The sequence below is a fragment of the Mus caroli genome, unplaced genomic scaffold (genome assembly GCF_978045245.1).
Source record: "Mus caroli unplaced genomic scaffold, Mus_caroli_1 scaffold_18, whole genome shotgun sequence".
NCBI lineage: Eukaryota > Metazoa > Chordata > Mammalia > Rodentia > Muridae > Mus > Mus caroli.
This window is the reverse complement of record NW_028227273.1, coordinates 76,331,842-76,341,788: the sequence shown is the minus strand read 5'-3', so window position 1 is coordinate 76,341,788 and position 9,947 is coordinate 76,331,842. Positions and strand designations below refer to the sequence as shown.

Here is a 9,947-nt window from a genome sequence, read left to right as displayed (position 1 = left end):
GGAGGATTTTACCTTTGATGAGTATGAAATGTCCCTTCTTGTCTTTTTTGTTAACTTGGATTGGAAGTCGATTTTATTCGATATTAGAATGGCTACTCCAGGTTGTTTCTTCAGACCATTTGCTTGGAAAATTGTTTTCCAACCTTTCACTCTGAGATAGTGTCTGTCTTTTTCCCTGAGATGGGTTTCCTGTAAGCAGCAAAAGGTTTGGTCTTGTTTGTGTAGCCAGTCTCTTAGTCTATGTCTCTTTATTGGTGAATTGAGTCCAGTGATATTAAGAGATATTAAGGAAAAGTAATTGTTGCTTCCTGTTATTTTTGTTGTTAGAGTTGGCATTCTGTTCTTGTGGCTGTCTTTTTTAAGTTTGTTGAAAGATTACTTTCTTGCTTTTTCTAGGGTGTGGTTTCTGTCCTTGTATTTTTTTTTTCTTTCTGTTATTATCCTTTGAAGGGCTGCATTCTTGGAAAGATAATGTGTTAATTTGGTTTTGTAGTGAAATACTTTGGTTTCTCCATCTATGGTAATTGAGAGTTTGGCTGGGTATTATAACCTGGGCTGGCATTTGTGTTCTCTTAGTGTCTGTATAACATCTGTCCAGGATCTTCTGGCTTTCATAGTCTCTCTTGAAAAGTCTGGTGTAAGTCTAATAGGCCTGCCTTTATATGTTACTTGACCTTTTCCCCTTACTACTTTTAATATTCTATCTTTATTTAGAGCATTTGTTGTTCTGATTATTATGTGTCAGGAGGAATTTCTTTTCTGGTCCAGTCTATTTGGAGTTCTGTAGGCTTCTTGTATGTTCATGGGCATCTCTTTCTTTAGGTTTGGGAAGTTTTCTTCTATACTTTTGTTGAAGACATTTGCTGGCCCTTTAAGTTGAAAATCTTCATTCTCATCTACTCCTATTATCCATAGGTTTGGTCTTCTCATTGTGTCCTGGATTTCCTGGATGTTTTGAGTTAGGATCTTTTTGCATTTTGCATTTTCTTTGATTTTAGTGCCGATGTTCTCTATGGAATCTTCTGCACCTGAAATTCTCTCTTCCATCTGCTGTATTCTGTTGCTGATGCTCGCATCTATGGTTCCAGATCTCTTTCCTAGGGTTTCTATCTCCAGCGTTGCCTCACTTTGGGTTTTCTTTATTTTGTATACTTCCCTATTTATGTCTTTGCTGGTTTTATTCAATACCATCACCTGTTTGGTCTTGTTTTCTGCAATTTGTTAAGGGATTTTTTGTGCTTCCTCTTTAAGTTCTTCTACCTGTTTAGCAGTGTTCTTCTGTATTTCTTTAAGTGAGTTATTAAAATCCTTCTTGATGTCCTCTACCATCATCATGAGATATGCTTTTAAATCCGGGTCCATCTTTTTGGGTGTGTTGTGGTGCCCAGGACTGGGTGGGGTGGGAGTGTTGCGTTCTGATGATGGTGAGTGGTCTTTTTTTCTGTTAGTAAGATTCTTACGTTTGCCTTTCACCATCTGGTAATCTCTGGAGTTAGTTGTTATAGTTGTCTCTGGTTAGAGCTTTTTCCTCATGTGATTATGTTAGCATCTATCAGCAGACCTGGGAGACTTGCTCTCTCAGGTGTTTCAGTGGTCAGAGTACTCTCTGCAGGCAAGCTCTCCTCTCGCATGGAAGGTGCCCAGCTATCTGGTGTTCTAACCTGCCTCCTGGCAAAAGTTGTGTTCCACTCACGAGAAGTCCTAAGATCTAGTGGAGAGTCCCGTGGGGCCCCCGGGGGTGTCTTCAGACTCCGGGCCCCAAATGTGTTGGTGCTGTCGCCAACCTGAAAGGCATATGTTTTGGTTTTATCCTGTTGATAGTTTAATGAAGTCCTAGCTACCACTTGCTCTTCTTGGAGCATGAGATGTAAGATTTCTCTGCTAGAATGTCTGAGGTAACTTGTGTACATGTCATATATCCACAAATAGAGATACTTTCACTTCTTCCTTTTCAATTTGCCTCCCCTTGGTCTTCTTTAGTTGTCATATTGCTCTGGCAAGAACTTCATTTACTATCTCAAATAGATAGGGGGTGAGTGGAAAGTGGGCAGCTTTGTCTTGTCCCTGATATTAGTGTAATTGCTTTTAGTATCTCTCCATTTTGTTAGATGTTGGCTATTGATTTGGTGTATATTTTATTCATTATATTTAGGTGTGTGCATTTTTTCCTGATTTCTCTAGTACTTTTAATATGAAGGGGTTTTGTATTTTGTCAAAGGATTTTTCACCTTTTAATGAGGTGATCATGTGATTGTTTTCAAAAAATTGTTTATATGGTATATTACATTGATTATTTTTCATATATTGAATCATCCCTGTATTCCTGGGATAAAGCCTACTTGATTATGATGCATGGTGATTTAAATGTGTTCTTGGATTCAAATTGTGAGTATTTTATTATTTTGCATCCAAGTGCATAATAGAAATAGATCTGATGAGCTTTTCCTTTGTTGAGTCTTTCTGTGGTTTAGGTATCAGGGTAATTGTAGCCTCACACAATGAGTTGTGTTGGTATTAATATTTCACTGAAAGTCTGGTGTAATACTGCGCTAAAACTATCTGGTCTTGGGCTTCCTTCCTTATTTATTTATTTATTTATTTATTTATTTATTTATTTATTGTTGGGCAGAAAGATGACAGGAAAATTGATATGTCCCTGGGATGGCAGGTTGCTCAGGGAAGCTTGGCTTGGCCCAGAAGGCTCAGATAGGATAGATGAGTAATACATCTATTTCCTATGTACATACACTCATTTTACCAGTTTTGTTTTCTTTCTTTCTTTCTTTCTTTTTTTTGTAAACAAGGACTTAAGTATAGATAAGAGGTCTAGTGGTACAAGGAGGGCCCTGGGGACTTCCATAATTTAACACTTTCAAAAGCACAGATCACTGCATGAGGTGGGGTGTTGGCTGGAGGGGGATGTCCCCTGCCCTGCCCTCTCACACAGGGGTACTGTGGAGCTGGGTTGTTGTGGGCTAAATCTCTCTCAGAAGTGAACAGTCACAAGCTGGAACAGGGATGTGGTTAACACTGATCCTTCAGAGAACTGGTCATTGAACTTGGTGGTGGGTGGAGGACTGGACCAGGGCCACACAGGCCACTGCATCACCATGGCTGGGCCAATCTAGTGACCCCCTACTATTTGTGCAGTGTGGGGCTTGTAGCAGTCCTTCCATCATGATTACTCTTGTTAATACAGTGATCCTTGAGGTCAGCAGGGATGGTTATGGCTAGGAGTCCAGGAACATGGGGCATACATGTTTCACACCACAGTGCCATTAGGGTAGCTGCCTGGTTGGGTGGAAATGCCCTCTACCATTGCCTTGCTGGATGACCTGGGGAAACTTGCTTCCCCTGCCTGGGCCTCGTTCCCTTCGTCTGTGAATGCCTTGCTTGGCAGAGTCCAGGTGCAGATGAGGCCCTCTTGGCAGGTGGTGATGGTACACTCCTACAGGCCAGGCATTCCTGAAAGATCTTCTTACACAAGAGAGTCTCCAATAGGGAACTTCATAGATTTGAGGGCACAGTGTTGTGCCCAGCAATTGGCTGGATCCAATTGGCTGTGGGGGGTGGGGGATGAGTGGGGGTGAAGATCAGCTTATCATTGCTGCTATTGCCCCCACTGCCCCTGTGGTAGATGCTCCCTAAGCTGTGGTAGTGCTTTTGTTCCTTCTCAACCCCCCTGCAGTGTCACTATGGCAAAGCGCCAATGCCAGGCTCCATCACTACACTAGATCCACCAGGCTTGCCACACAAGATGGGTGTGGGAAGCTGTTGGAACATTACAGGGAGCAGGACAGTGGGCCTGCACCTGTCTCTTCAGCCTCAGAACTACCAGAAGCTGGTGGGCCTGGAAGGTTGTGGGTACAGGCCAGAGATGGATGAGGGGAGAGCACACCTTCTGTGAAGTCCCACAGGCAGAACTGTGTGTTCTTCCCAGCTGAGCCAAAAGCAGTATATGATGGAGCCAGCCTTGGGCAGTGGGGACACGGGGGCTCCTGTGTCTGAGCTGGTGACCTAAGGTCCCTCCTCTTCACCACTGGGATCTCCATCACCACTGGCTGATGTTGCTTCCTCTGTGTGAGTGGTGTAGGGATCAAAGGCTACACCCTTGACCCAGGACTTGTGGCCATGATCTCTAGCAGCCACAAGACCCTCCATGAAGGGCCATACAGTGACCAAATCATCTAACCCCTCCTGTCACGATGTAGCAGCCATCATGGCTCCAGCACAGGTATAGCAGACCCCCAAAGTAGCTCTCCATGAGCCCTCACAGCATGCTGTCAAAGTAGAAGACATGCAGGCTGTGATCCTGGCTGAAGCAGGCTAGGTGTTGTCCATCAGGTGAGAATGCAAACTTGTTGAGTGGCCCCTCACCCACTTGGCTAGTGGATTCTGGATTACTTTGCTTTTGGCTTCATGGATAGCAAACCTCTCACCCTGTTTCAGCAGACTCTTCTGGGTTTGGGTGGAGGCACACAGGTAGGTGATGTAGCGGTACAGGTGGCCACTGGCGTTAGAAGCATTGAAGACTCTCTGACTCAGGCAGCCCCTTCAAATATGTCACCTGGTCTTGTCAATCAGCAACTCTTCATTGAATAGCTTGCTGGTGTCTTTCTTGATGAGGTTCAAATACTGCACCTGGCCTATGAAGAAGGCCACCAGCAGGGAAATGTTTTCTGTGGCAACTGTGAATTCCTTGAGGTCGTGGCAGGTGGGCTGGGTCCCCCTGTAGATCTGCTTGTTGATCGGCTTGTTGAGATCAATGGACCTTTGGCTCCTGCAGTAATAGCAGCTGTGGAGAAGTAAAGCTCATCGCTCAGGTTGAAGCAGAGATGCTCTCTTCCCGTGCCTAGTCCCAAGGGCATAGAGGAAGGCTCCAAGTGACATCTTTGTTGCCTAGGTGCAAGAGGTGGACAGCAGGCAGCAGGGGCTGGGCTTGGGGTTGGCGGGCGCTGAGAAGCGGTGTGCAGGGAGGGAAAAGACCGAGATGGGGTGGAGTGGACAACATGGCACCAGGCCCGGAAGCTGCAGCAGGATGGCTGGGGTCTGAGCAGATGTTTGGCCAGACCTGCAGGTCACATCACTGGAAAGCAGCTTTATATCTGCTCAGTCGCCCATAGTGGCCCTGGGACTAGGGCTGCCTTCCACGATGCCCACAGCCATCTTGGCCACGCACCCCACCCCCACCCCCCACTTGTCTGTTGATCTTTACTAGCAGAGTTGAGGATGTCTTTTTGTTTTATCTGTTTTTCATTTGTTTGTTTTTAACATTGCCAATGTGGAAGATGTTCTGGTTAACAATACTACTCCACAGTGTTTGTAAACTATCTCCTGCTTTTCTCCTACATTGTCCCATACATACCATGTGAAAAGCAGCTATAGTTTAAAGTTACAAAAAAAAACCCTCTTGTTTCCTAAATTCTCTTTTTAATTGTCATTATTCTGGGAACTCTTCCATGTGTGGGACAGAGTTTTCACTTCACTGCAAGTTGAGTCACTATTGTGAAAGTTTTACACTTTGAAGTTGGAATAAGGGAAAACATTGTCTGATAGCTGTAATGTGAGTGGAAGTTTGGTAGTTGTGATCTGGTGATCCCACTCAAAGGGTAGGAGCCAGCTGCTAATCAGACATGAGCTGGAGTGGTGGATCCTTCCAAGGGCCTGTCTGGAAGATGGCTAAATAGGCTATGGAAGACAGAATAAACTGCTATTGAAATACATATCTCTGCCGATGTGTAAAATGTCTGACACTAGACTGGAAGCCTTGGACAGGAACCAGTCTGTGGTGTTGCCTTAACACACACTTAACCCTGAGTGAGTTACTCATGTCTTTCAAGAATAACTGGCCAATCTGAACCTCCAGGCAACCCTGCTAATCAGAATTGGAGGAGGTTTTTTTCTGGTCGCCATGTTCTAGGTTCTTGTAGCCTAGCAGGCATTATTGCTTCAGTGTGTTCTGTAGTGTATGCTACTGCTGGGTTGTGTCAGAGGATCTCAGGCATGCCTCAATGTTGCAAAATGGTGAGCACATGTTTAATGTCTCAATGAAGAGGAGGAGGGAGCTGAAACGGAGGGTCATTTCAAGGACTTGGTGTCAACTAACATCTAGGTGCAGCCAACTGTGAAGCCCCTGTGGTACTGGCCATTCTCAGGAGGTAGTTTTGGCATCTGAACAGCTTAACTGTGGGTATTCATCTGCACATTTCTAAAATAAACTTGTGTACAGAAACATGCCTGGCAGGATGGGAAATCCAAAAGGACAGATTTCTTGTCTGTCTTCAACAAGTTATGCCTTTAGAATTTAGGTGTGAAATGCATTTGAAGTTAAATTTTTTTTGGAGGTTTTAAGTGGCATCTCTATGTGGGTAGCCACATATGATTTTAAGCTGTGACCTGAGTGAGGTAACCCAGTCACAAAAGAACACACATAGTATGTACTCACTAATAAGTGGATATTAGCCCAAAAGCTAGGGATACCCAAGATACAATTCACAAGACCACATAAAGCTGAACAAGAAGGAACACTGAAGTGTGTATGGTTCTGTCCTTCTTAGAAAGGGGAGCAAAACACTCACAGGAGGAAATATGGAGACAAAGTGTGGAGCAGAGACTGAAGGAAAAGCTATCCTGACAGGTTCTGCAAGAGCCTGAAAAATACAGAGGCAGATGCTTACATCCAACTATTGAGCTGAACATAGGGACCCTAAGAGAGGAGATAAAGTAAGGGCTGAAGGAGCTGAAGGGGTCTGCAACCCCAAAAGAAGAACAACAATATAAACTAATCAGAAACCACAGAGCTCCCAGGGACTAAACCACTAACCAAAGAGTACATATGGAAGGACCCATGGCTCCAGTTGCATATGTAGCAGAAGATGACCTTGTTGGGCATCAGTTGGAGGAGAAGCCTTTTGTCCTGTGAGGGTTCCATGCCTCAGTGTAGGGGAATGCCATGGCAGGGAGGCTGGATTGGGTGTGTGGGTGGGTGGGTGGGGCACACCATCATAGCAGCAGGGGGAGGTGGGAGTGGGATAGAGGGTTTTGGGGGAGTGGGAGAAACCAGGAAAGGGGGGTAACATTTGAAATGTTAATAAAATATTCAATACAAAGTGACTAAGAGTAGGAGAAACCAGGCAAAAGGGTAACATTTGAAATGTTAATAAAATATTCAATACAAAGTGAGTAAGAGTAGGAGAAACCAGGAAAGGGGGGTAACATTTGAAATGTTAATAAATAAAATATTCAATACAAAGAGACTAAAATTGATGAGTAAAGGTTTTACCAGTTTTTAGGAGATAGTAAATCACACCAAGTAGACTTTTTATGGTTGAAGATTGTCACTATAACATTCACAAATAAGCAGTATTTCAACCAGGCCTATAGCAATTAGAATTCTAGGATACTCAAGTTTGTTCTCCATAATATTTCAGAAATAGGGCTCCAAACTACAAAAGGAGACAACCCTTATTTACAGCCAACCACTCTGCCCATCCCTACATCAGAGACTAGGTTTGTTTAGCTGCTGAACAGGTCTTTTGAAGGTTCCAATTGAAAGACTCTGAGAGGAGCCCCTCGCTCAGGCCTCAGGACAAAAGCAGACACCCAAGAACTCATGATAGACTGAGCTTGTTGCAAACCACATGAGGCTTTATTCGGGGAAAGCCAGAGCTCTGGGGACGACTCATAGCCCACGCAGGGGTAGAGGAGTCGACCTCAAGAAAAAAGAGGTCCCAGTTTTTATAGGCCCTCAGGGGAGAAAGGAGAACGGGGGGGGGGGAGTAGGGGATTTCCAGATCTAGACAAGGTCTATTCTCAAGAAATGTGTATGGGAGGGGTACAAGGAAAGAGTCTGGTGCAGGTGTAGCAACTCAGGATTGGCCGGGCTGTGGTTGCTGGGGAGATTTTCTGACTCTTTCTCAGCAACCAATGTCACAAACACCTGGCAATGGGCTTCATCAGTGGGCACACACATGGGTCAAAGAACGATAGAAACATTGGCAGACACACAGGTTCAAGGAGTGGCCACAGCATTGTGCACCTCTATTTTTCTAAATCAGTGAAGCTAGTTCTGCTAACACTGACATCTACCTTGCCAATTTCAGGGCTTCTGTGTCCTTTTACATTCTGTCAGGATCTTTCATTCCCCACTTCTTCTAGTTACTAGTTTTAATCTTAGAACTAAACTGCAATCTCTTCTTTAAGGTTCTGCAGAGACTGGGATTTTTGTCTTAGTACTAACAGCTGGACTGCTGACTGTGAGCATCCACGTCTGTGTTTGCTAGGCCCCGGCCTAGTCTCACAAGAGACAGCTATATCAGGGTCCTTTCAGCAAACACTTGCTAGTGTATGCATTGGTGTCATCGTTTGGAGGCTAATTATGGGATGGATCCCTGGATATGGCAGTCTCTAGATTGTCCATTCTTTTGTCTCAGCTCCAAACTTTGTCTCTGTAACTCCTTCCATGGGCTTGTGGTACTTTATAGTTCACTCCTATATACTATCATATCATCAGCCTATTCGTATATGTTGAAATCTTCTATTTTGTGAAGTAGTAAAATACCTATACCATCTTACCTTTTAGGTTCATTTGATTGGAATATTTTTTCCCATCTCTTTACCCTCACTTATAACCCAGAGATGCTTCTGCAATCCTGACCCCTGCCCCTCTCTGGGAAGTTATTGGTATTACAAATGTGTACTGTACTGTGCAGTGTGAGTCAGGCTAACCTGAACCCATTGTCATAGGAATATAGCCTCATGCCTAGCTAGAAAACTCTGTTTAGTTTTGGGGGGCTTGCCTGTAAATACTGCCCCTGCATTTCATTTTCCTTTCTCTCTACTTTTCTGCAACTGTTTGCTGACCAGCTGAATCTCTAAAGTTCTATTCAAGGCGCCATGAGCTTCTGCCTGAGAACTTACCCAGAGTCCTTGTTTGTAAGATTTTATTCTAAGGGAGTTCTTGTCACTCATTGGTATGTCAAATGCCCTTGTAGTAACAAATCTAGTTCCTAATTTTTTTTTTTTCGAGACAGGGTGTCAGAGACCATCCCGTGAGAAAGCAAGCCCTTCACAATCTCCCTGACAGGCCAAATGGCCTCGTGCTAGGATCTGGTTATAACTTCCTCCTCCCTATTCCCTTCCTGGCACCTGAGGCTGTAAAAGCTGAATTATAGTCCCCTCTTCCCTATTTCTTCCTGACTCCTATGCAATCCAAGGACATGAGTTATGCCTGAGCCCGGCCTGACACCCCAAGGCTGTCAAGGAGGATCTATGTTCCAGAGATAAGATGCAGAGTGCCCACAGCCTGGAGCCTGACTTCGGCCCTCATGTAAGCAGATACCCACTTCTTTGTTCTTTGTAAAATTCCCCCTCGACCCTTCCCTATTCCCTGTGATGTATGCTTTAAAACAAGGCACCTTAGCCTAATAAATGGAGACCTTGATAGGCACCCTTCTTGGTCTCTGCTTTTCTTCCCCTTTCTCCCATATCCTTACAGGTTTGTAGTCCTCCTTGCATCCATGAATAACTGAATCCCACGGGACGGGATAAGTGGTGCCCAACGTGAGGGCAAGGTCCGAATCATAATTCCTTCCAGTGGAGGTTCCAGAGAAGTTCGTCATGACCCCAAGAATTTAGAAGTAGTGAAGGACCCCTTCTGCCACTCACAGGAGTGAGAAGTCCTTGGTGAACTGATTCATCTCCACTCCAGGATATAGGAAACAAGCTATCCAAAGAAGCAGCCTTTATAAGTGACTTAAAGATGGCTCTCAGGGAAAGAGCAGTTTGAGTTAAAAAGAAAGATTTGATAGACTTTTTTATTTTCATAGACCAGGTATGTCCGTGGTTTATTATAGATGGAGCAGAAATACATTGTAAGAAATGGAGAAGAGTAGGTAGAGAATTAAATGACATTTTGGCAAAGCAGGGCCCCAAGGCATTCCCTGCAA

General features: G+C 44.4%; 1 pseudogene; it reads right to left on the bottom strand.

Annotated features, from left to right (window-relative positions):
- Nucleotides 1–3,262: 3,262 nt before the first annotated feature.
- Nucleotides 3,263–8,737, bottom strand: LOC147000511 (dystrophia myotonica WD repeat-containing protein pseudogene; annotated as a pseudogene).
- Nucleotides 8,738–9,947: the final 1,210 nt, after the last annotated feature.